Source organism: Etheostoma cragini, chromosome 3, assembly GCF_013103735.1.
Source record: "Etheostoma cragini isolate CJK2018 chromosome 3, CSU_Ecrag_1.0, whole genome shotgun sequence".
In the NCBI taxonomy this organism is placed as follows: domain Eukaryota; kingdom Metazoa; phylum Chordata; class Actinopteri; order Perciformes; family Percidae; genus Etheostoma; species Etheostoma cragini.
Genome location: NC_048409.1, coordinates 28,854,012 through 28,879,142, shown reverse-complemented (window position 1 = coordinate 28,879,142; position 25,131 = coordinate 28,854,012). Strand labels below are relative to the sequence as shown.

The following is a 25,131-nucleotide window of genomic DNA, read 5'->3' as shown; positions in this document are numbered from 1 at the left end:
ATATAGACCTTAGTGGTCCCCTAATACTGTATCTGAAGTCTCTTTATATAGACCTTAATGGTCCCCTAATACTGTATCCGAGGTCTCTTTTATATAGACCTTAGTGGTCCCTAATACTGTATCTGAAGTCTCTTTTATACAGACCTTAGTGGTCCTCTGATACCATATCTCTTTAACTGCAGATATTATTGTCAGTTAGTTTGTAAGTAAACATCAGGTAGACTCTGATATAAAAATGCAGTTCTAGGATGTAGAACCTTAAAAGATCCAAGAATGATCTCCAAAATATCATCAAAAAGCATCAATCAACTTTCCAAAATGCTAATGATATATACAAGTAGCTTGATCATGTTAAAGAAACTGCCTTTGAGTTTGGAGTTTTGTGTTTTTGGCCAGAAGGCACTAGTGTTAGCTAGTTTTCATTCACTATATACAGTATTTATCATCTGGAGGAATTGCCGGCGGCAACGGAGCAATCACGGAAGTGGGACGTCGTGGATATGGTATATATATATATACTGTATACTGTATATATAGTGTTTTAGCAGGACTCAGGGCCCTAAACAAAATCACTTATATTCAAGCATGTTAAACAAAACAAAAGAGACTGGAAGCCTAAACACTGTATTGATTCATATTCAAATGCATCTGTTCCCTTGGACGTGTATGCAACCCACAACTGAAATATGTGTCTGAAATGCCTCCTGGCTAGACAACCAGCACCAGAATGAGAGAGGAATGACACTAAAGATATTCTCTATTAACGTCTTGTTTGTGGTGTACAAAAATGAAGGATACAGAGTCAGGTGGATGAAAAGCAAGGCATGAAGACAGAAGACAGACAATGTGGCTGACAATGCGTGGGAAAGGGACGGAGATATTCTGCAGAGAGGATAAGTGGGACAAGCCGGAGAGTCTGAGGGCATCTGGTGGATGGATGGAGCACGGCAAAATGACAGGTGGCTGGGGACGGGGTCCAAGGGGCAGACTGAGTAAAATAACAACAGACAGACATTGTGACAACCAAAATCTCAATCACCTGAACCAGCGTCAGCCATTGATCAAAACATGCTCATGAGATCAAAACATCCTTACAATAGGCATATAGACAGATAGATAGATAGAAAGATTATATGTATCACACATTTATATATGAAGGTTAGACATTTCTGAAGGTGTGTCACCTCAAATATTTTTGAGCTCTTTCACAATGCTACACTACAGCATTTGAATAAGCAGACCGTCCCCAGTGCAGAACATGCACTGCTCTGCGCCTGGGTAGCTCACCCATATACAGAGGTTTATATCTCTAAGCTGCAGATGCAGGTTCGACTCCGACCTGCAGCCCTTTGCTGCGTGTCAATCCCCCTCTCCCTCCCCTTTTATGTTTTCAGCTATCGTACACAATAATAAAGGCCTAAAATGGCAAAAAAAGATCTTAAAAAAAGAAAAAAAGATCATACACGTCTTCCTGAGGACATCGTGCCATGTTGGAGGAGTGACACGAAGAGACTAGAATCTGATGCTCTTCATCGGTGTCTGAAGACAAAGAATGACATCGCTTCACTTTCTCCTTTTATGTCTAAATATTCCCTGAATCCCCGTTGTCTCCTGCCCCCTCCTCCTCAGCCTCCTCGTTTCGGTCTCTCTCTTTATTTCTTTCCCCTCTCTCTCTCTCTAATAGAGTGTGAATGAGTGAGGCAATGTAATACAGTTTGAGAGAAGCCAGGCGGCAAAGTCTCCCACCTCAACAGTCACGCTCCTCCCCATAACCAGGTTACACCGTGCGAGTGTGTGTGTGTGTGTGTGTGTGTGTGTGTTGCCTGCTTATTGTGGCTCAATTACCTACAGGTTAGTTGTGCTAGAAAGTGTCTATCTGCCTCAGCTCAATAATCAGGCACACACACACACACTGCAGCAGGCTATACTTCTTAACTAGGTTAGAGTGTGTGTTTTGTGTGTGTTTGTGTGTACAATCTGGCTTCTTCCTCCTTACAGTCACGCAACATCCCCATGCAAAATAACATGATTAGTGTGTGTGCGTGTGTGTGTGTGTGTGGTGGCCTCATGTCTTACAGTTCCCTCTCCCTCTACACATACCCATGTGCTGTTCATCATAACTTAACATGATTAGTATGTGTGTGCATGTCTGAGATGTAATAAAACAAAGACATAATATCAAAACCTCTGAAGGATTTTTCTTTATCATTCAGAACGACTTTATTTGACAGATACAGCACATGAGCAGGAATTCATCTGGTTGACTTTGGTACACAGACAGGTCTCTCACACAGACAGACAGACAGACAGACACACACACACACACACACACACACACACACACACACACAGCTAGGGGCAGTCTCTAGCTAACCCAGTAAGAGTGTGCGCCCCATGTGGGCTGAATCAGCGGCCCTGGTTTGAATCCGGCTTGTGGCCCTTAAAAAAACAAATAAATGAGGTTGGGCTAGTCCACGCAGCACTTCAGGATGAAAAAAAAGAAAAGTACTATGTACTATCCTGTGCATCCTGAGAAAGTTCCCTTGGCCTTTGGAATTAAACTAACCCCATATCACCACATACCCTTCACCATACCTAGAGATTGGCATGGTGTTATTTCGTTTAGCTCAATATCTGGTTTGATTTGCATTGAGAGATGATCTTATGGAAAGTTCCCCACGCCTATCTCTAGGTATGGTGAAAAAAAAAAGTGTGACTTATAGTCCAGATAATACGGTACTTAAATTGTTTACATGTTAAATTGTGGAAGCGGTATAGAGCTTTAACTGGATCTTTAAGGATTTGGGTTAGGTTTGGGTAACCCTAACCCTAACCCTTCATTTGGGTTATAAAGAAGGGTTAGGGTTAGTAAGAAGCAATTTTAAGGTTTAAGAAGATATGTTTTTGATGCTGAGCAAATTGGGACCAGTGTACATGTTTCAAAGTAACATAAAACTGAGAAGGGTGTTCACAAAGTTCCCCTTCCTTCAAAACATTTGCCTCCCCAGCCCTTTGAGATCTGGAGCGTTGGAAATACCGCACGCCCCCCCCCCCCCCCCCCCCCCCCCCCCCCCCCCCCCCACTCCAAGCCCAAGCAGCGACCATGACTTCTCAGCTGAGCATAAATCAGCACTCATCCAACTTCATCAGCAAAACTGGCGAACAAAACAGTACAGTTGGCACTGTCTGTTGTTTTTTTGTTTGCCTTCAGCTCATTTCCATGGCAGCAGCATCAGTAGAGCAGGCTGTTAGTACGCTGCAAAAAAAAAAAAAAAAACCTTAGCAAATTATAGATCTGTCATGGAAATGAGATAGATCGGTACCATAGATATTTACACAGGGGAGGATTTCAGAGGACACAAGCTCAAGCTATTTCTCTTCAAAAATGAGCTTAGCAGCATGTACATCTTTTCCATCGATGGTTATGACATAACAAAGAAAAAGTTGGGAGTTTTATGGATGTTGTCTTCGATGTATTCGTTAACTCAGTTGGTTTGTCGTCCGCCGCTGGTCAGCGGTGGAACTCCAATGACAGATCATCGGTCAACATCTAAGATGCGGATAGTAACATAAAAACCTGATGGGGGAAAACACTCAGGACAAGTCCTTCTTCCTTTTTAACGCCCGTTTTATAAACTACCCAATCTCTGACTGTAGGTAAACCTCTGATACCTCAGCCCTCAACCAAGTGTGCCGTGATTTTCTTGCTTATATTTCAAATTCACTGCTAGTCCCTATCCTCTGATGTACTGCTAGTCTGCCTTTATTCACAAACACTAGTTTGGCACAACTACAATGCAGTTCTCTAAAGTTTCTTTTAGTTTAAATATGTTAACCAAATTAGCTAAAATAAACATTTTTTGAATGAATAGTGGATCTGTCATATGTGCATAATGGCTTACCAATTTAATTAGAGGTTTGACAAGGTTTTTGGTTATTATTTTTATGGCGGTATGGTGTATTTTGGTATGAAACCTGACACAATTTAGTGGTTGCTCGGAATAAAATACACACACACACACACACACACACACACACACATAGCTGTCTCAGAGTTGAATGCAGATCGCTGACAAGATCTCCAACACCCTCCATTATAATGTCACAGGCGGAGTGAGGAAGTAGGTCAAAATGCTAATGTTAAAATGTGGAGCCGACAACAACACCTAGTTTAAATCCAACTCAAGATTAAAATGGCGAAAAAAAATAAAAACTAAAATAAAAATCAGAGGTGAGCAAAGCCAAACACTTACAGTCTTAAAAGTGCTTGGTTAAAAAATAACCCAACTTGGTTCATATTGGTAACCCAGTGCTGGGTCAAATATGGACCGAGCCATCGCTGGGTTGTTTGGACCTGCAGGGTTGGGTTATGGTTCTGACTCAGCATGTTGGGTTATATTTTCTACCAAACAATTGGTTAAAATGGCCATGTTGTTGGGTTAGAAAAATACAACCCATATTCTGGGTTATCTGTTTTTTGTTTTTTTTCCCACTTGATTTTTGCATTAAGAAATGTATTGATGAAATTATGAAATATCCCAAAAAATCCAAGCATTTTGTTTTATTGCTTCAAGCCAAACAGATCACTTTAGACAAAATTATACATTACACTTAATCTCAGTTAACATTAAAAGTAGTATAAAAGAATACAAAACTAACTTTACATTTTTGATCTAAAACATGTGATGGGTCAATTATTACATCACTAAACAGACAAAAATTCACAACTTCATGCATTTAACTTTCAAACCAACTTTTAAATCTTAAAGTGCCCAAAAAACAGTCTCTTTTTCTGGGACTTGGGGGTTATTTTGTGTATCTGGTGCTCACACACACACACACACACACACATACACACACACACTATAAAAACCATCCATGGTGTCAGAGTGAGATCTGGCTCCTGTATGTCCTCTGTCTTCAGTGCAGAATCTGGGCCCTTTAACTCGACCATGTGCCATAGCTTACATAGAAATTAAAAAACTACATAGTAGTAATCTGAGCTCGCATTAATTTGACAGCGTTTGATTCATGTAATCCAAAACAGCGTGCCTAATAAGGGGTCATGTCTTCATCTGGCCAAGCCTGCAAATGGAGAAACTCAGTCAGGCCAGTCAACTGTCCTTTTTCCAACAACTAGAACTACAGCTACAGCTATACACGCAGACACAGATCTAAAAAGGGACTTATATAAAAGTCTATGTCAAAAAAGTCGCCTAGTTTTCCCTCATACTCTCTGTTGCCTCCATTCGGCTGTGGCTTCTTGTTATTCCTTGTACCTCCCTGCTACCGTGGCTTCTCCTGCTTCTCAATTTTTCCTCTCTTTCTTCTTCGTCTCTTCTCACCCAATCACAGGTGACAGCTGGCCTGAGGGGGGACAAGTCTATTGCGGGGGCTGGGGGGGCACTGCGCAGCCTGGGGAGTCTCTGGGGAGTAGTTGAACCGGGACTCACGCTCCCTTTTTTCCGTGAAACCGTGTCACGCCCAGAGGAACGCCCTGGGAGGTATGCTCACACATTAGACAACTCTTTCTATCACACTCACCCAACCACAGGCGGCTAGACCCCCCCAGGCCGGCGTCCCCCCAACACCGTTCCCTCCTCTGCCATCCTTTACTTTTCCTGCTCCTTTCTTGCTCATCTTCTCCCGTTCTAGACTTGGACACTTGTAGAAGCAAAACCTATAAAGTAAGAGAGGTAAGAATATGAAAAAGTTCTTTTACATTTTACATATCTCATAACCGGCAAAGTATAGAAATCCCAATGCCAAAGACCTTCCTTGAACAGAGACGTCTAATGTAAGCTACCCCTTTAAAAGACCACGTGTTTTTTTTCGACAACCTTACTCATAAAACCATCATCTGAACTATTGCCTTTTATAAACTCCCACATTCTGGCTGATATTCTGAGCAGATGGTTCTGACACGGCTGACAAATTGCCAGAGCCATGTCAGCTCTGCCATCTTCTGCAGTGTAATGCAATTACTATATATAAAAGGGAGATTTATGACTTTTTAAGTCTGGTTCTTTCTTTTTATAAAGGTTATACATTTGCTTACTTATTCTATTAAAAGAGAAGAATGAAGAAAGGGCCAAAAAAGACCTGCAGGTTCAGATGAAAACATGTTGCTTTCTTTCTTGTCTGGTTTAGCATATTCGGTGAGGAAGAGGAAGGTAATGGAGAGAGAGACAGGAACAGGAAAGTCTACGAATGGGATGACCCTTCGTAATAAAAAGCGTTAGAGCTTTTGAGCAAGGCACAAATGCCCAAAGTGCCTTAGAGTGGGTCGATGCAATTGTTTCTCACTTGACACTTGTCAAATGTATTCAAATATGTAAAATCTTAATAAACGTTAGTTTAAGGAAATCTATTTAGAGTGCAAGTATTTGGATTCAGCATGGAAGGACAAAAGCTACATGTGTTCTGATTGGACCAAAGTCTTGTACGGACATGCATTTAAAGGAATCTGTTGCGTGTGCGGAGAATGGTGGAGCCAAACACAGAGAGAAGGCAGTTTTATTGCTTGAGGTTTTATTTCATTAAGAGAACACAATTGGCTACATTAATTTTCTTACCATACTATATTTTATCTTTGGGTACGTTTTTTTCCCAAAAAAATAAAAGTGATCAAAGACTAAATATAGCATGTCTTCAGATTTGTGCTTAGGCAAGCCCAGAGAACAATTCCACTGAATCAAAATTCAAAATGTATGCTGCATATTAGCCAGACCGGGCCTTGACCAACTGCCACTTCAATTATTTGAAAGCCATGATGTCTCTCTCTCTCTCATGGGTGGGCCCAATTCTCTGGGCGGGCAAAGCAAAGAAATGGGAGGTAACCTTTCCCCTTATGACCTCATGAGGAGCAAGATTCCAGATCAGCCCATCTGAGCTTTCTTTTCGTCAAAGGCAGAGCAGTATACCCAGGGCTCGGTTTACACCTATCACCATTTCTAGACACTGGGGGCCATAGGCAGGCTGGGGGAACTCATATTAATGTTGAAAAACCTCATAAAGGGACATTTTCATGTCATGTATCCTTTAAATAAAAGATGTAAAAAACAAACAAAAGAGTGACAGCAGTGAGCTACAGGATATCACCAAACAAGCCCTTCGCTCCCTGCCAACTGACTGAGGCTGTTGTGACTGATGGTGTTTGGCAGCTGGAGCTTGCGGCGCTGCACCTTTGGGTGCTGATGCAGATGCCATTGATGCTGAGGGGGGGGGGGGCTGTTGGCTTGCAGTTCAGTTTAGGCCAAAATCTCTGCAGAGAACAGAGCCAAGTGAAGAATTCCAGACAGGTGAATAATAATGTCTGATTTGCATTTTTACCTTTGAAGCTGCTGCCTGTCTGATGTTGCGTCCCGTGAGGTAACACAAAAACTACCTTAACCAAGTTTATCAAAGTACTGATATTGTGAAGAAAGCCTTTGTTCAAAAGAAAAATATGAGTAAGTCTACATTTCAGGATGTAAATATACGCATGTATAGGTAAGTAAAGTTATGCACTGTAATTCGTATGTATTACACATTTTTTTTTGCTTAATTGACCAGGGATGCACCGAACCCAGATTATTTGGGGGTTTTGACGACTACCCAACATTCTGGTTAAGACTCTGCTGAACCGAACCCCACTCCCATCCTCAGTCCATTAATGAAGTAAACAACGTCCTCAGCGGTGCATTTTTCCTTTTAGTTTAACTGTAAAAAAAAGAATAGGAAACATTGTGCAAGGCACACAAGTGGAAAAAATTGTTTTTGACAAGGCCGATGTTTATCCTATCTCAAGATCCAATCAAGATTTTGTGACGTGACTCAAGCAGATTGAGTAGGTCGTTGAATCCGGTGCCACTAATCCATGGGGCTGCAAGTCAGTGAGTATCATTTTCCCAATTGCCGCATGAATGGCTCGTGGGTTAGGCAATGCCCATTGTTGGTTCGGTGTAGGGTTAGCAAAGCTGGTAATGGTCGTCTGGTTAGCAGTTTTTAGCTGTGACTGTCCTTCCTTTGCCGTACCGGAAGTTGTTGCATGTTTCGCATGTTACTCCGTTTCCCAATTCCATCCTAACCCAAAGATGATATTTCAACGGAACAAAGATCATCGCTGCCTTGCTGTTGTTGTTTTAGAGAAGACAGTTTTGTTCCAATTGGGAAATTTTATTGAATGTGAATTGTTAATGAAGAAGGGAAAAACCCTTGAATGTCCTGTTCATATCCATTTAGGTCGCCGGTGAGAGTCGGCAACACCACACACTGAAAACTCACAGGTGTAGAAGGTGTGTGTGGTGTTTTGTAGAGTGTGGCATAAAGCACATCTTAAGCCACCTACACATGATCCATGTTAGAACCGTGAGAGCAGAGAGGCAAAGTATAGTGTAGGTTTACGTCATCGTTGCTTCTAGAATTGGTTGCACAAAGGTCAGCGGCATCTAGGTCAAAGTTGAAATAATTTAAAACTTAAACTTTGATCTGACATAGTGTAGGTTGTGTTTTACTGACATGTAAAGCAAGCACCTTGTCAGAAAACTGAAGAATTTAGGTTTCAAATGAACCCTGATACATGCATATATTCTCAATTAGAGGATGGTAAATCGGTGATATGAACAGGATAAGTAAAAATATCGCTGTCCATATCCCCAACATGACAGACAGACTGTCAGCTATTCTAGTGTGTTTCCTTTGAGCCTGCTGCTCCACCCATGTGGGCCGCCTCGTGCTGAGTTGGAACAGCTCCATTATTCAGTCCAAGAGTAGGGGTGCTAGATGTGGAGGAGGGTTCCCTGGGAGGAGAGCTGTGCATGTATTAGAGAGTAATTAATCTGTAGGAGACAGAGCGACAATGGAGAGAGAGAAAGGGAGAGAGTGATGAAGGGAGGGAGGATGAGAGAGTGGAAAAGAGGAAAACAAAGACAAGTAGAGGAAAAAAAGTAAGTAGTGGATCAGAGAGAGGAACATAAAATGAGAATGGAGAGGATGAATAACAGAGAGCAAAAAAAAAAGTGTATGTGTGACAGAAAAGGAGAGGGCTGACAGAGAGTGATAGGGCGAGTTCAGGAAAACACAGAGAGAGAGAGAGTATAATTACAGACGTTGAGCCACGGGGCTCCTCTATGGATCATTAGCCGGCTTAAAGAGCCACGGCCCCGGCACTTTGTGGAGACACTGCAGAAAAGGTCACTACTTCTGCGCCTCTGGATGAATACTCCGCAATGTGTTCAGGCTAGTTTGCTTTATTTATATTGGCAGTTGGAGACACACGCCCCAAGATAAGAGGCTAATAAAACTGCAATGATCAAGAACAAAATAAAGAGAGGAACATGCAGACAAAGAAGGACATTTAAAGAGCCGGTCTGGCCCCTGAAAGAGGTCTGGCCCCTGAAAGTCTGCTTGCCGTTTGGCCACAGAGGTGGTGACGTGGGTATAAGCAAAGACAGTCCTCCACTTAAAAACAGCCACATATGTTTTTTTTCTTCAAGCAACTATGATTCATATTTCCTGTCTTCTGCCGCAGTAGTAGAGACATAAACAAAACTGTTCTGCAGAAAAATTGGAACAAAGTAGGGCGGAAATCTGCATTTGTGTCTGAACCCCATTAAAAAGTGCAACTGCTTCTTAAGTGCTTAAGAGCTCAAGTTGCGTTTTTGGAAATGTCATATTTAAGGAACGGAGCAGTGCCAGTCAACAGTGGAGACATGACTTTCAAGCAGAAAACAATCAATAATTACCTCTTAAAAGAATTAAAAACTACTTAATAGATGTCTGCTGGAGACTATTTTGTTTTTCTCATACAGTGTGTATGGTATTGATAATTGTATACTGTACTTCCCTGGATTCTTCTACCTGTGCTATCCCTGCATTGATTGAAATAATACTAACTGGATTGTTTGGAGGAGAGAGCCAACAACAGACCTACAATAACACGTACAGAAAACCAAAGGTCATGCCCAGATGATGACTTTAGAGACTCACCCATACTGTGTAACCTACAGAAACTACAAAGCAGTGAGCACTCGATATCACAAGAGACAACACCTCAAAGATGAACATCTTACACGGACCATATTTGCTGCACAGAAAAGTAAAAGAAGAGCTTGAAAGGTGTTCATTTTACAGCTAATGTTGGGCTTTCTCTCAGTTGTAATGTGCTGAAACCACTAAGTCCATGCAACATGAAAGAGGGACTTGTGAGACACCGATTTGAGGATGTCTTGGAGCAAATCTGAATGATATGGTGGCTGGCACTCGGTATGCCTTTTTAAGGACTACAACTTCAAATCAGCTTTTCAGGGCTCCGTATCACCAGGACGAAAAAGCCGGTTTGATGTCGTAGTGGCTGCAGCTCTTGTTAGGCTAAAACAAGCTGCTGGAGCTGCCATTACCACCAAAACTCCCGCTGATCTGCACTGCACTCGGGGATGGCTACAACAGCTCTCACTACACGCACAAACATACACACTGGCGCACTAAGCATACACTAGCGTAAGCACACACACACACAAGAAATACTCGATATTGGTTTCCATTAGCGAGTCATTCTGTAAAACTGCGTTCTTGTTTAGCAAAGTTATACTAGGAAAACACCATTGCCACAAATTAATATCCATTAAGAATATAATTTCCAATTGCTTTAGTCTTTATCACCTTCGCCAAGGTCTGTTTTTCAGCATTAACATGATTATAGAGAACTACTGGCCCAATTTTCAAGCTTGGGGGAGGGGGTGTAGTGTGGGCCAAAGAAGAGCCCGTCTTCTTCTGAATCAATACTTTTAACAACATTGCAAGATGGAGCATTGTGCTGCATTCATGTGGTGTCTGCATAATCAGAAAAATTAGTGCATTACTAGGAAAATTCACCTGAATGGTGGAGGTCTGCGCCCTAGAAGTGCACCTCTAGTCATACGTTCTTCACCTGAAAACTCACCAGAGCAAAATGTGATGTGTCAAGACATTGCGGGGCTAATTATACTGTAGTACTTTATCACTGTTGAAGGGAAAGTTCAGGACATTGATCCAACAAATAGTGAAAATGTCAAAGGAAACAGAAGTGTCCGGGTTACACAGGTAGTGTTAACTGAAGCGGGCTAGAGCAAAACGCAAAACCCCTCGACCGATTTAGATGGCCGCTGCAGTGAATTAATGCATGAAGGCTTGAAATTGGTGAGCATGCTGACTCATCTTCTCAAAGTTGATCTCCTCCAGCTAGACGGAGTGGTGGCTGGTCGAGCCTCGAGGAAGTAGAACACAAAGGCTTTGATAATGACTGCCAACACTAATGCACTGAGATGTTAATGCACTGCAACTGTAACAAAGTGCAAAGATGGGAAACCTAAAACACTGTGTCTTTGCCTAAGAGAAAAGGCTTGCTGTGTGTGTGTGTGTGTGTGTGTGTGTGTGTGTGTGTGTGTGTGTGTGTGTGTGTGTGTGTGTGTGTGTGTGTGTGTGTGTGTGCCTGTGAATAAGAGGCAAAGTGGGGATGATCGGCTTACACTTTTGAGATTCCCATAAACCACAAAGTGGCCTTGTTAAATTGTGGTGCTTACATTTTTAATGTGTATTTTCCACTACAGGCCCGATATGTAATTGGAACTGATGTTGGTGTTATGTAAGACTTGGCAAGCACAAGTCAACAACACGCTCTCGTCTTGTTCTAGAGTTCCCCCAAATCTACTCTATTGGTCTTGGAGTTATGCACTTGTTGTTACATCTCAGCCCTTCAAGGGGAACCAACTCTAGTTCAAACTCAAAACAACCCAAACATGAGCTAAAGGATCCGTAGTTTATCGTTAAAGGTCCTATGACATTTCGACTATTTTCATGCGAGTTGCTGGACGTTCCGTCAGTCAGGCAGGATAACAGCGAGAGTATCCTGTCAATTTACCAAGAGACACTCCCCCTAAGATAGTATATTCCTCCTCTACACCTCGGATGATGAGAGATTTATCTTGTAGGTTTATAGTCATAATAGACGTCACAGATGTTATTTTCATAAAGACAAGGCATGGAGTTTAACTGCAATAATAATAATTCATTTTATTGGTATTGCACTTTACATTACCGCGATCTTAAAGTGCTACAAAGCATGCAATGCAGTTAAAAAAATCGAAGTCAATTAAAAGGATTATACTGATGTTCTTGAGGTGGTTGAATGATATCTTACAGACGTGTTTGATCAAGTGTTTGTGCCAAAGGTGAGTTAAGGGTCCATTTTAACAACCAAGTTGGTGACAGATGTTGAAAGGGAGCTGTTTTGGCCAGAGAAAGAGATACTGGTGACGGTGGAAAGGCGGAGCGGATTTGTTGCGCCAACTAAGATGGCTTCCGTTTTGGAAGGGTTCAGCTGAAGGAAGTTGAGCTTCACGCGCGTCCGCCTCTATCTCCCCCAGGCAGGTGGTTGGTGTGGATGTTGGCAGGAGAAGGAGTGGTTGGATTGTGTTGACATTAAAATGTTCTAAGTTGAGGAAGTCTAGCAGCTGAAGTAAATCGGCAGCGGGATGACATGAGGGGGTGTCGACATGAATATTTATATCTCCCAGGAGTAAGGTATTGGCAGAGGTAGTACGGTACTGTGAACTACCTGCAGGAGTGCTTGGAGTGAAAGGCAGATACTAGCTGAATAAACACACAATTGTTCTGTAAAGTACTTGTAGAGACACAAAACTTAAGGAGCAGTTAAAAACATGTAAAATAGACTATGAATACATCTAAAATACAACACCACTGGTTTGGGATTTCAAGAATAAAGTCACAGTGCAGTGTTAGAAATGAACAATTACTTCAACTTTTTTATATTGACATCCTCCTCGAGGAGCAATGTATGCTGCAGTATTGCATGGCTGTAAGTAATCAGATACACAGCTCAACAAAATACAACAAAAGGAAACCCACAATCCAGTGAAGAACTGACAATTATAAGCACATGGAACACATTAATCACACAATTTAAAGTGGTTAAGGTCCTATAATCCATCATTAAGGTGCCAGGTATTCCATTTTAAAGTGCTACTGCAATTAAATCCAGATGAATAAATTAATAAATAGACATTTATAAAAAACTAGCATCAATTACCAATCCAAATGTGAGCAACAGGTACCATCACAAATACAACTCCAACCAATCCCTATAAATCTAGACCAGTACGATCAAGAAAGAGTCTTTCACTCATCCTTTTCAAAACATCCTTTCCAAGTAATGAGTAACGAAGCCACTTAGTGGAAATGTAGTGGAGTCACTCAAGTGTCTAACTTTGGGTTTAACATTGGGGGGGGTTAAATTCTAAACTTGTGGGCAAAATGGAAATTTTGAGCATGTTAAACACTTCATTCTACTAGACTTTGTGCCTTTTCTGCATCAAATTATGCAGCAGATGTCTTTATTATGTCAAAGGAATAATAATAGTTTTTTTTGGGGGGGGGTTGCACTGGCCAGTTTTGATTATTGCTGGGTTGTACCCCCCCCAACACCTCTGGAAATAATACCTATGAATGCAAGTGGAGTAAAAGTTAGAAGTTTACAGAAATATAAGCAATCAAGTACAGTTGTGTTAAAGTATTTCTACTTTGTGACATTACAACACTGCTATACAAACACTTAAAAAAAAACATAGAAATAGAAAGTGCAGCCAAGGTCATCGTCTTGATGTGACGTTAACAACAACTCTGTCGGCTGTCCCGGAACTTGAGCCATTTCCCGGGACTCGGAGCGCCACGCGGCTCCGGAGGCTGAAGGCAGCAGCCTCTGCACGCCGCTGATTGACAGCTCAGTGGATGAGTGTTGAGTGTCTGCGCAGCGGCGGGGGGTGTAAAGAGAGAGGGGCGCGGGGCGAGAGAGCCACGCCGGGGATGTGTGATCTTTCCAGTTTCGGTTTCAAAGGGTTGTTATCAGCACCGCCCAAGGTCAGGGACCCTGTTACTCAGAGACTTTGAAGTCACAGGGAGAGAGAGAGTGGGAGCTGAGGAAAGAACGGCAGGGAGAAACAGAGATGGGTGGAAGTGTATTAGGAGTCTTGGTCTACAATGTGTTGGATGTCCATGCTTACCAACATATTAAAAGGTGCATTTAAAAGATCAGCCACTGAGTAACTGGTTGACTAAATACTGTCAGTACTCATGAAAAAATTAAACGATTACATGCATCTGAATGAACAAAATCCCTTCATCCACACTCTCAGTCCCTATCAGCAGCTACTAATGAACATCAAGTATGCGATAAATGAATGGACACATGATACTATGAGGCCAACATGTTGTCCAATAAGAACAAAAAACCCTCTTAAAATCTACATCCATTTTATTTTCCGTTGATGGTGTGTCCAAATAACAGCTGTCACTGGTGAAAGCAACCATTGTTGAACCCCCCCCCCAACTTTCCTCATCCTGGATGCACCTGTGTTGTTTTGGCTGAGCCTTGGCCTCTGCATGTCACATCTAAGTTAGTTTCAGAAGAATCTTCAGTCTGCTCTTTACACAACACTTTTCTAATATAGTTGTGTTGTGTGTCTGATTTTATTCTCAGCATGCTGAAAGAAAAAACATGCCTGCAGCATTCCTCATATGTTCTCAGGCTCTCAGCTTCAGATACAAATGCAAAAATCTGAATTAGAAAAGGTTTGATTGCCAAAATAAGTACACTCATGTGGAATTTGCATTGGCGAAAGGTGCATACATAAACAAACAAACATTACATATTAATATCAAAGTAACAATAACTACAGAAAAACTTCAAGAGTCCCAACCAAGCGCGTCTAAAAATGCCACCATAGGGCTAAACTTCACTAAGGGCCACATTAGAAAATGAGAATCACATCAAAGGCAATGTAAAGTATATATACATGCTTTTATTAAATCAAAAAAGTAAAATATCTGTGATTGCATTGTTGCATGTCTCATATAGTCTTCTCACTTGCAGTTTGGTTGACCTAAAGTCCTAAAAAAGTCAGTAAAAAAGTTCCTCAGACATCATACAAAAAAACCGCCCAATTGACCAAAACTTTAAAAAAAATGACAAAAACTTAGAAAGAAGCCAAACCAAAATTGATATGTGGGCCAGAACTAAATCTGCAAGGGGTTGAGTTTGGCCCGGTTGGGCTAGACGCTACAGGAGACGTTTTGCGTCAGCGACTAATAAAGAACCCGGACCAAGCATCGTTTTAAGAGTGAGAATGAGGTTGAAACCTGCCACAGTGCCTCCCTCTGCTCTCATGTGATGGCCTTGGAGACTCCAGTGCCGAGTTGAGGGCCTCCAGAACTCTCCTTAGTAACCAGTCGCTGCAGATTCTGATAACTCTGTTCTACTTCTCATGCATGACTGGTGGTGTGGCCCTGTGCAGTCGATGTCAAGTACTTTACATTCCAGAAGCAGTGTGTAAACCTTCTTGTTCTCTCTAGACTAGCCAGCTATCCTTGAGCTTCTGCCATCTACATGCAGCTGCTCTCTCCACCCTCACCAGCCACGTAACATCACATTTACTCTGGTTTTTGGGGACTCTTATCACTTTCACCAGCTTTATTCACATTATGTGAGTTTTTTTTCATCAAACTTCATACGATTCCATTAACAAGTGGATGGAAAGTTATCTATTGTCTTTCTATGAATCATTATTTTTGGCCAGAAAGAAAACATGTACTTCTCCTTCTAAGGGAGACTTCTGCGTCTCCCTTAGAGATCGGGTGAGAAGCTTAGTCATCCGAGAGGAGCTCGGAGTAGAGCCGCTGCTCCTTCGTATCGAAAGGTTGGGCATCTGGTAAGGATGCCTCCTGGGCGCCTCCCTAGGGAGGCCTCCTCAGGATAGGTGGAAGGACGTCCAGCTGGGAGGAGGCCTCGGGGAAGACCCAGGACTAGGTGGAAGGACGTCAGGCTGGGAGGAGGCCTCGGGGAAGACCCAGGACTAGGTGGAGGGACGTCCAGCTGGGAGGAGGCCTCGGGGAAGACCCAGGACTAGGTGGAAGGACGTCCAGCTGGGAGGACGCCTTGGGGAAGACCCAGGACTAGGTGGAGGGACGTCCAGCAGGGAGGAGGCCTCGGGGAAGACCCAGGACTAGGTGGAGGGACGTTCAGCTGGGAGGAGGCCTCGGGGAAGACCCAGGACTAGGTGGAGGGACGTTCAGCTGGGAGGAGGCCTCAGAGAAGACCCAGGACTAGGTGGAGAGATTATATCTCCAACCTGGCCTGGGAACGCCTCGGGATCCCCCAGTCGGAGCTGGATGATGTGGCTCAGGAAAGGGAAGTTTGGGGTCCCCTACTGGAGTTGCTGCCCCAGCGACCCGATACCGGATAAGAGGATGGAGATGGATGGATGGATGGAGAAAACATGTACTGTGAAGGAGTGAAGACCTGGACGAGCATTGTTTTTTTGGGGGTATTATGGGAATATTCAGAATGTCACCGTGGAGCATTCCTTATAGCGTCTTTCCTCAAACATTAAAATAGTGGCATTCGACATGAGCCATTGTGTTGTTGTTTTTTTTACTGATTCTCCACCTTTCCACAGGTGGTGTCCATAGAAAATGTGCCATGTCTTCTTTTGATAAACTGTGTTCATATTGATTCTGTGGCTTTCGGGGAGATTTCTCAGCCTTGGTCAAAGGACGCGGTAATGATGCACAGCGATTAAGGCCTGATCTTATCTCCATACTGAAGGAATTGTTTGCCATGAGTCATGTTAGAGGGGAAAAAATCTAATTCTGTGGAAGGTGTAAAGATCCCTGCTGCCCCAGGCCATCTTTAGTAGATGTTATGCTATTTGGGACATTGGTTTTCTTGCTTTCTTTTTTTTTTAGCAGATGCATAACAAGCTGCAGCCACACTAAGACACTGCTGTTGAATAGATACTTTCTTGAAATATCAACACTGTTCAACCATGACACAGAATAACAGGACCAGACACTTTTTTGGAACTTGGGCTCTGGCTTCAGGGTGGTGGCTAAACAATAGAAAACAGGACTGACAATGGGAGAGTGGGCAGACATCCAACTAGATCTTTTGACAATGTGGGCTTCATTTCTGTTTTAGAGTCCATAGCAAACCAGTCTGGTTGACTGCTAAATGAAAACACACTCTGCAGACAATGAAAGTCTCAAGTTATTTATCACCAGTGCAGCAGCTCCAGGCTATACACCTTGGCAACATCTCAGATTAGAGCTCCAACTCCCTGGGTTGATACATTTGGGAGGGATATATCTAGGGAGAGAGAAAGACTGAGAGAGAGAGATCTTGGGAATTTCAGTTATATTTTCAGTCAGGGCTACTGGATGTTTACTATGTATCTTATGGGGGTTGGATAGCTACAATTACATTACATTGCATTTCATTTAGCTGACACTTTTATCCAAAGTGACTTACAATTGCTATACATGCTATATATTGCTATATATGTCAGAGGTTGCATGTCTCTGGAGCAACTAGGGTTTACGTCTCTTGCTCAAAGACATATTGGTTGATGTATCACAGTGGGAATCAAACACAGATCTCCCACACCAAAGGCATGTTTCATATCCACTGCACCATCACCACCACCTTACAGTTTTGAGCCCTATCCACAAACTGGTACACACAGTGCATAATTTAAACATCTGAAGAAAATAACATAACCATGACTGACCTTCACAAAGACTAAAGGGCTGCCCACATATTAGTTCATTATCTATTTATGTTTTATTTATTTATTTTCAATAATGCCTATACACAGAATATAAAGTGCTGTCTATCTATCTATCTATCTATCTAAATTTCGTTAAAAGTATTATAAACGTATTAAATAATGCCAATAGAGACGTATGAATATGAATAAGTCTGGAGACCACGCAAGGCTGGAAGGTCACCCTGTTTGGACGCTTGTGATGTAATAATTGATATTTGCAAGGCATAGTGAGCCCTTTCAACTTTTCCTAAAAATAAACAAAACCCAACATGAGCACCCACCCGAGCACACACCAGCCCATCTCTCTGTGAAACACCACCTGCCATTTCAGAGAGGCTTTTATCTAAAGTGCCACACAGTGCAACAATAGCATGGATAGATGTGTTTTAATATGGGTGACCCCAAAGGGATGAAAACCTCTAACCCTGCTAATGTTAGCACTGCAAAACACACACATCAACACACACTTTGTGTCTCACTATCTTTGTGGGGACCCGGCATTGACACAATGGATTCTCTAGCCCAATACCTTGTTCTAAACATCACAAACAAATGCCTAATCTTAACCCTTACCCTCACCCTAACACAACCTAATTCTAACCCTAATTGGTAAACCCCAAAACCAAGTCTTGACCCTCAAACAACCCTTTGAAGTTGTGGGGTCCAGCATTTTGGCCCCACAAAGCTGTCCAGACCCCACACATGAAGTTAAACGAACACACACATGCAAAAACATACACAAATCTATATTTATGGGGACCCATATTGACATAAAGGCTTTTGTATTCTAACCATATATAGGTACCTCAGAATTATTGTGATTTGATGTTTTTTTTTATTTTTTATTGTTAGGGAAGCTCTTGTGAGGTCATATGCTGTCTGATGTCTTTACTAAAATGTAATGTATTTTATGTTGCTGTGGTATTTATCTGACAATTGCCACAGACACAAAAGTATCTTTGATTAATAAATACACAAAACCAATTCACTACAAGCCAATGTAACTTACAGTAATGAACGAATAATCCTAAAATTTTTAAGGAAAACAATTCAACTCCATCCCTCTGTAAACCTGAACCTTAGAAAAAAAACTATGTTTCCTCACTTTTTAAATAGAAATGAGTCTTGTGTCCTCAATTTTCAAAACAAGACCAATAAATTTGCCAAAATCACCTCCTATTTTCTTTAAAGAAATGAGAACTACCCATTTAAAAAATAATCCCTAAGATGTGGTGACTGGCCAAAATGTCTTTACTGGAAGCAACGGTTGGCATAGATGTCCTCTTACTTTAAAAAAGAAAAAGATAAGATTCACCAAAAAAAAACCTTACTTTCCAAAACACATTCTTTGAGGAAGGGCAGACTGGCCCAGAACATCCCACCCAACGCGTCCTTTGAAAAAGTAAGTTCTCTCAGTCCTCACAAAGATAGAAGACTAAGAGCATACACACACACACACACACACACACACACACACACACACATTCAGGGAGTTCACTTTCAATGCCTCAATTGAATAGAAGTTGACTCATGGCTGATTCGTGTACAAACGCTCCACCAGGCCTGTCTCGCTGACTTATTGGAAGGAAAATGAATGGAGCACAATCAGCCCGCCCGAACCCTGCAAAGACTGAATCCTTCCCAGAGTGAGACGGCATGGAAGTCTGAAACTTTTGATTTGAGAACGCGTACATTCATACATTTCCTTTTCACAGCTATTGGATCTCTTTTTTTACAACTGAGCAGCATAAGGGTAGAAATTAATTAAATCATAGAAAAAAAGTTCAAAAATCTCAAAGTAGGAGATCTAATGTACAGTAAGTTTAAGGGGAGGTAAACTTGCCCCTTATGACCTCATAATGGGGGTTGTCCACACACTGGGAGAAATGAAGATGAAAACAGAACAAAAACCAAAACACACCAAAACCACAGCTGGCAAAAACTGAAGAAATAAAACAAAAAGTCATACACACAAGACACATATCCACAGAGAGGAAGTCAAGGCAGAAACATTTTGGTCATTCGGGTTCATTGACCTGCTGATTATAGACATTAAAACATCAGGTCACAACAGTTCCAGGGAAGAAACAATGAAGTTTAATAAAGAAATCATCAGTTAAAATCAAAAGGCGGAGGCTCCTTAACAGAGACACAGACATAGTACTGTGGTCTAGTCAAGTAGGGAAAAAAGTCAGAGTAGGAGTGTTGCGTGAGGCGCCATTCGCTGTCAGTCATTGAGACAAAAATGGAATTTGTCAAGGTCCTGTTGTGGGTGACACTGGCTGATGTGACAAGGCGTCCCAACAGCGAAACATGTCATAAACAAAGAACAAGTGCACTGATTTCATGCATATTCCACGTGTCGCCCAAAGCACCATCAACGACAGACAGGCAGGCAGCAGGGACTCGGGACACACAACACGTTAAACCAGATGTAAATACTGAGCAGAGGCCTGGACTACAAATCCAGATCAACGTTCCTTGGATTTCTTTCAGTTACCCGGCTTCACCAAACCTAACAACCGCGTAGTTCAATCGCCCGGGTTTCCCAATCCAGCAAGGCGCGTTCACATAAAAGAGACGGTGTGTGCACAGCACGACCAATCGCAAACATCTACCCGAACCGTGTATTTTACATAAAAACAGCAAACTATATAAATAGAAAGAAAACAGGCTGGTTTTACAGGCAAAACTCAGTCGCTGCTTCCTGAAACAGAAAGGAAAGCTGTTAATGTGTAAATTGTACTACTTATCTTTTTAAACATAAATATCACTTCTCTATCCATGAGAGAAGGCATGAGATCTGATCATAATTATATTTGGGTTTTCAATGAACTGTCGTTGCTTTAGCCTATTATTTCAAATACTACCCTGGCAGTGGGAAGTCTGCTCAGAGCAAGTAAAACATCTTAAAAAAAAAAACATAATTAAAATACGTGCATTGGCAACACATGGCTCAAGAAGCCAAGTTCTACGATATCCTGCAGGCTAAACTCACTCACTCAACATTTTAATATGTTTTTATATTTAATAATTTAAGGGTGAAATCCCCGACACCAAACCCACCAGACTCCATTTAAATAATCAGTAATTTCTTCATTGCAAAACACAAATAGCCTCCTCTTAAAAAAACGTTATCTTTCATAAAGATACCCATCGGGGAATGTTAACGGGGTTCTCGGTCTCTAAATGTTTGAACTTTTAAGAGTCTCTCTCTCTCGGTCCAGCTGATTGTCAAAGAACGGTGACGCTGTCGAGTATTGGTCAGTCGGCGATACTTTTACACCGATTGATCTCAAATCTCCAACATAGCCTGCTCCCGACCAGGTCAGGTTTTCAGCATCAGCCCATCATGTTTGAACTGATGATCAACTGGGAAAGTAAAGACGTAAAGAGTGATTTGTCTCTTTAAGGACTCAAATCCATTCCAAAAAAAAGAAGCACCCAATGGATCCACAGTTCAGAAAGGTTGTCATATGTGATTATTTAGACCCAGTGTGATACTGGCTTTACTTTCTCATTACTGTTGTGTGAGTCAGGTTGTCTTTGGAATTAATCTTCCTCTTCTGAAATCTGGCTTGCTAGTCTGCAGGGCCCAAAATAAAAAGGACACTCAAATGTTTCTCTACAGTTGGAATGAAGTGTATCTGCCAATTGTGACAGCACACGGATTCTCATTAAGGGACAAGAAATTGGATAACAAATTAGAGTTAACAATACAGTTGGGGGAAGTGAAGATGATGTTCAAATACTTTGTGATTCAGGGGAACAGGGATAAGAAAAGGTGACAGATAAGAAAAATGACATTTATTTATTTATTTAGCTACTGGGCTCCTCTGAAGATTAAAAAGCTCTTTTCAAAAGAAGAGCTTACCCAGAAAGCAGCAACAAGATAAGTCTGACTGCGTGTCTACTGGGAACTGCTTTCCTTTTATCGTTGTTTGTGTTTGGAGGCGTGTGACAGAGAATGTGCTACGTTTCTAGCCTGAAAAGCCAGACCCACATCCAGATGTTGGGTCTGGGAACCCCCCGTAGGCAGGGCTTAATCCCAAGGCTGGGATAAACGGGTGTCTTTTAGCACGCGTACAATAGCGCTACAACCGGATAGGAAAGCCAGGACGTTATGTGACCCATGTTGAATCGTTTTACGTACAGTTTAACAACAAAACTAAATGCTGGGATTACTTTTACATTACTATGTTTTTTATGTTGGTTTTGAGCGGTAGGCTTATGCACCCCCACTAAGGGTTTTAAGCAGTAAGTGAAGACCGCGTGTTGGGAATACGAGGTCTACTGCAGCTGGGGGGCAGAGGGACCGCAGGGTTAGCTAATGTTAACTAATTCCAGGTAACAGAGTTGGTTTTGCCTTTTTTGCTCCCCAATAACTGCTGTGGCTGTCCTTCTTCTGCCATCTTTATCACGGTGGATGAGCCCGCCCACCGCCTCTATACACGATGTGATTGGCCTGACCTGAATTTGTTTTTTCCAGCTTGCAAGCCAACAGAGACTTGCTAGACTGACCCTGGCTGCAAATTACATTTGCTGCTGATAGGGTGCGTCCAGCTGTCTAGGCTAGTAAGTTCCACCATTGAAGACCAATTCCCTCCACCTTTGCTCTCAGAAAGGAAGAGGTCTTTTACCACTTGATTGACAAGGTAATGAAGAATAAAGAACCTCTGGGCACCAGCGATGGGATTAGAGCAAAGGAGATGATGCACAGGTGTGGTTAAAGACCTCTGAACTGCTGAGCAGGGCTCACAGTTTAGTGTTAATGTACTTGTGTGCAGGATAGGGCGAGAAGAACAGAGAAAAGCATAGCAATGCATGCTAACAGGGGAAGAGAGTAGAGGATTACCTGAGCAGTCTCTGCCAGCTACAGAAACATGATGATACACAACCTGGTCTCACAGAATGGCGTGGAATGATCACGCGTTGTGTCACAGCATTAAGTGGTGGTGGCACAGAAATGGGGGAAAGTTCCCCCACGGAAAACAATGGCAATGTAAAAGTCAATGAGAAGATGACGTAGCATTTCAATCAGGAGAGACTTGTTTGCACATATGCAAAGGTTTATTGTGCACATGCATGATACAATGTACAGTCTTCGGAGCTTCAGACTCCACTGTTAATGGAATTTTAAAAGGTGTAGGGAAGCCAAGACAACCACCTCCAATGGAGTCCAGACACTGGTGGTGGCGGTGATGGCGACAAAAGAGCCCAAAGACCAGACCGAAGGAGTCGATGGAGCATCCAGTAGGAGGAAGACCCAGGGTGCTTCTGGGTGACAGTGACTGGAAGTGGAGATGGAGGGTTGCACGCTTTGCCTGAAATGACAGCTGACGGCAGCAGGGAGAGAAACAGATTTAAAGCCTGGTTGTGAGGCTGTGATTGGCCCTTGGATTTTGTGGACAATTGTGTTTGGTTGTGTGTATTTGGTTAACATTAAACAACACACTTGACATGGGTTTATTTTTAGCCCAGAAAATGCATCCCAAAACAAGTTCAGCTGTTCCTCGGTGGCTTATTTAGATATTAGGTTTGAAAAAGTCACAACAGATATGATTATATTATTTTGTGGTGTATTTGACCTTTTGCATGACTATGAGCTACTGTCGTCAACCATGAAAAAACCTTTTTGTTGTCACTTATTCAATGTTGTTTTTTTGTTTTTTTTAAATGATATTGAGGATTTTCAACGCTTATTTTGACGGCCCATTTTTTGTGCCAAAAAAAACTGAAATTTCTTTAGACCCAAGGACAACATAAGGGTTAAAACTGCAATAATGATTGTGTACACCTGGCCTTTTGGGTGGATTTTGAAATGCATGCCAATGAGACCAATGTCACGGTTAAATGTTTGAATGTATTTTTTAAAAGCAGCTATAGAAAGGTGGACACAAGTGGCAGTCTTGGCTTCTTGTTGACGTACTGCAGACACGATGTAACCGAGGTGGACTTTGTGTTACAGCAGTCAGACTCATTCTCTGTGGCCAGACTTGATCAGAAGTGGCTGTTGGTAATTTCACACCCTGTAAACAGGAAAAGCACACTGCATCACAGAGCACACCTGAACGCTGGTCCCTCAAACCCAACAAGAAGCACATTTCTTACTTCAGTTGTTTACACACACATACACACACACACACACACACACACACACACACACACACACACAGATATAGTTTATAAAGGGTGTAAACGGAGGTCCTTGGGAGAAAAATGAAGTCAAACAATAGACTGAAGGAATCTCCACACACCTGAATGGAAAAGCTTGTTACACAAGTGCCATCTAAATTATATAACGTCTGAAAAAGATCAGGAATATGTGTAAAGGAAATGCATGCTGAGTGCATCTGTCAACAAAGTCCCCAGGCAGTCCAACAAGTAGCTTAATTTGGCATGCTTTGGCTGTGTCATCTTCAGTACAGAACAACATTCAACACGCAGACACTGAGTGCAGTTTCCTAACATTACCCACTGACTTATCACCCAAGCTATCTATCATGGGTGCAGGGGCGCGGCCACACCTCAGACATGCCTTCTTCTTATAAACAACCACCTAACTCTCTCCTCTCATTCCCTCTCTCATTCTGTCAGATTTACAGTAGATATCTGAGTTATGGGAAGGTAAAATGTTTGGTGTATTGTTTTGTACTAATTCCCATTGTTTTGTGTAATTCATGCTGCACGGCTTTCTCGCTCTCAAAATCCTAAAAGTCTATATCGTACCAACACATTCTCACTCCCATTGCGTAAAATACGGATGCTTGGTCCGGTGTCTTTGGCGTAGTTATCAGCGCTAATAGACTGCTTTAGCATCTTGTTTAAACATGCTTAGTCGGGACTATTTGCTTATTGTAAAAGATGGGTGTGCTTATTAAAAGTAGGTTTCAGTGACACAGACACAAACGTCTGTCTCCTGGGTGAAAGTCCTGTTTTGTTTGACCCATCCACCCCCCAAACCAATCTCCTTACTCAGAATTTTATGCTTTCATATGACTCTCTACTGTTGACGCTCTCAACCTTCACCTTCAAGGTCTCCGTAGCTGCTGCTCTGCCCGGTGCGTTCCATACAGACGCTAAAGGGGGATTTTTGCGTTGTATCTGACGCTGACAGCCACTGCCCAGTAGAGGGTGATACGGGAATCAATTGTCACTTCCATCCCATCCCAAGACCAAGAAAATACTCCAGTCATATCCCGATCACGTAACTGCCTCCTCAAAAAAATCCTGTCCTGCAAATTCCCAAGAGAAAGACTCCCGAATACCGTCCCGCTCCCTATGTCCCTAAAGTTATCAGACTCTGTTGAAGACTCGGTTGTGGACACACCGCGAGCTACCCAGCGGAAAAGAGAGACGTTGTTCGTTGTCTGGAGCCAGTTGACTTCACTGAGGTTGCCTCGGAAATTTAGGCTCCACTATACATGCATTAGCTGCAGGCCTAGGCGATTTCATTACTTTTCCCTTCACTTGTTGTGACAGTGTATAGACAGGA

General features: G+C 42.3%; 1 long non-coding RNA gene across 1 annotated transcript; it reads left to right on the top strand.

Annotated features, from left to right (window-relative positions):
* The first annotated feature begins 1,986 nt into the window (after positions 1-1,986).
* LOC117941843 lies at positions 1,987-24,758 on the top strand. The gene is made up of 3 exons (XR_004655992.1): positions 1,987-1,997; positions 8,533-8,539; positions 24,683-24,758. It is a non-coding gene; the product is annotated as an uncharacterized LOC117941843 (long non-coding RNA).
* Positions 24,759-25,131: the final 373 nt, after the last annotated feature.